Here is a 2,825-nt window from a genome sequence, read left to right as displayed (position 1 = left end):
CCAGGGTAGTCAGGGAATGTTCATCCCCTTCCCTGCTGATCCCTGCTGGGTTTGGGCTCTGCCAGGGGCAACCAGGGAAAAAGAAGAAATCACTGAGCATGATTTCAGAACAAAGAATCATAAGTGACTCAGGTTTAAGAAGAACAATTTTTTGCCAGGCAAAATGTAATGGTTTTTTTGGACAGGAATAGAAAACAGGGCTGTGGCTCTCATTAACCCATCACTTGCCTTAATCTGGGGAGTGAGGCTTGGACACACCTGGCCTTGAGGCACTGGGCTTGGCAGAGGTGTTGTGCCAAGGGGTACCTGCAGACACACCTGGGGGTGTTTGGTGGGTGGTGGGTCATCCCACCAATGGGATGAGCAGAGAGAATATGGCAGGGACCAGGGAGGCATTACAAATGCCCAGGGTGGCATCCTCATTCTGGCACCTTGTCCTTCCTGCTTCTCCAAACTGGGCTTTTCTTCCTGCACGTGCAGAGGCAGCACTCAGAACTGTACCAGCTCCTGCCAGCCCCTGGCCCATGGTCAGTGCCATCCCAGCACAGGGATCCTGCTCCTCCCTCAGCTTCACAGCTCCTGCCAGCCCCTGGCCCATGGTCAGTGCCATCCCAGCACAGGGATCCTGCTCCTCCCTCAGGTGTGGAGCACCGTGGGTTGCATGGTCAGGGCTTTCAGACTCAGTGTAAGTAGGTCTCCTCCTCCCAAATCTGACCCCAGTGTCCCGCTAAGGGAATTTGTCTGGGGGTGAATCTGCTGCTTCAGCCCTTTAGGGACTGGGAGTGTGTCAGGACACAGCAAAGAGATCTGCAAGGGAGACACGTCATCACCGGGGCTTGTGCCTAACCATAATAATTTGGTCTTTCTAGCCTTTTAATTTACTAATTAATCCCTGGAAGGGATACTTACTGGGATGCAGGGAAAGAATGCTCTCATCTCTCATCTGGGAGTGCTGAGAATTTCACCAATAGCCCTGGCAGAGCATTAGCAAAGTCAAAGCAGAGCGGAGGAGTCCAGCATCTCACTGGGCCAGCAGCTTCTCATGATTGAGCTGGCCACTCTGCCTGGAAAAAATATTCATTCCCCACTCCTACAGGGCTATTCCAATGGCTGGGAAACCTGTGAGAGCTCCTGGCTGTCTGGAAAGCCCTGGGAGACTGCTGCTGGTGGGAAATTATGGCAGAAGGCAATAATGCATCCTGAGTGTGTTGCTCCTGTGAGGGCTGGGATCAGCCCTGAGCTGGGAAAGGCATCATCTGGTGTGAGTTTTCTTTTGGGAAAAGGGCTCTGTATCTACCAGCTGAGCCCTTGCAGGAGGCATTTCACCAGCCCTGGCCAGGTATCTTCCTGCCCAGCCCAGAGACCACGTGCCCTGGCACCCTGGATGCAGACAGCAAGAAGCGTCTGGCCAGGAGACTTCTTCATCCTCATCCTCCTCCTCCTCTCACCTGTGTGTTTGACAAACTGCTGCCTCTATACTGCAATAGTTGATAATTATAAAACTAATTTATTATGCATTTCCTACCCTGCCTCCCCCATGGTGGCTGGGCTTTCCCTACATCCCACCATTCCTGCACTGTGCCCTGAGGTCCCACTTCTCCATCCTCATCCTGGTTCCCAACCCAATCCCCATCTCTGGCATGGAGAAGTAAACCAGAGAGGATGAGGACAGGGCTGGGATGCTCAGGGGAGAGGAGATGCCACCTGCTTTGGCTCAGGGCTGGCAGAGGCTACAGCTTCATGGCTGGCATGGATGGGAGCAGGGAGCTCAGGGTCCTTTCTCACTGCTCTGGAATGTGAGACTTCTCTGTGCTCCAGCACAGCCCACCATCAGAGACCAGTTAGCTCTTTGAAGGGGTGCTCCCCTTTCCCAGGCACAGATGACCAGTGCCACCATCAAAAGGCAATGGTTGGACTCAGAGGTCTTTTCCCACCTAAATGATTCTATGATCCTGTCTCCCCTAAAGCTGGTGTGGCTCTGGGGACTTCATCATTCTCAGCATCCCAGCCAAGAGCTCCAACCCACCTCTCTGGGGTCCCGGCCAGAAGAGAGGGAGGGAAGGTGGGGCTGGGGCTGGAGAGATCCCCCACGTAGAGCAGAAATGTCATCTAGGATTGGCACAGTGAACAGCTCTGGCTGTGGAACCTGCTCCTGTTTCTCTTAAGAAGGTTCAGTCCCAGCTGTCAGTCTCCTTCTTCTGCTTTTTTTGAAGTTAGAGAACTACGTGCATGGATCACGTCTCTAATTAATATAAATATAGCAAAACATAAATAATAGACATGCCTGAAATAGTGTCACTCCCAAGCAGGCAGGCAGACGCGTCATGGAAAGAAAATAAAAATGCTTTTTATCTGTTTTGGCATTTTTTGTTTGTTTGTTTTCAGTGGTTTGTTCTGTTCCTGAGGAAAGAGCAACCTTTGCCATGGGTGAAACTGTTCGAAAGTGAGAGACCGAGGTGTAGGGGGAGGGAAGGCCCAAGTAAGAGTGAAATGGGGACTGGGATGGGGACAGAGACAGAGATGGGGACAAGGATGGGATGAAGACATGGATGGGGACAGGGATGGGGATGGGGACATGAAGGAGAATGAAGATGGGGACGTGTGAGGGGATGGGGACAAAGACGGGGTTAGCGCTGGGGATGGAGAGAGGCACGGCGACAAGGACGGGGAGCTTCGGGTCTGCGTGGTCATCGGGAAGCGGGGAAACCCCTGCCGCTGTGGGGAGGTGGGAATTCATCACGAATGAGTTTTACCGTGGAAACACGTCTCCCGCCTCCCCCGCAGCGGCTGCTCCCGCCCCGGCGCTCCCGGCGCTGCCCCGGGCC

This window comes from Onychostruthus taczanowskii, unplaced genomic scaffold, assembly GCF_017590055.1.
Source record: "Onychostruthus taczanowskii isolate IOZ18803 unplaced genomic scaffold, ASM1759005v1 scaffold51, whole genome shotgun sequence".
Lineage (NCBI taxonomy): Eukaryota > Metazoa > Chordata > Aves > Passeriformes > Passeridae > Onychostruthus > Onychostruthus taczanowskii.
This window is presented reverse-complemented; position numbering follows the sequence as displayed.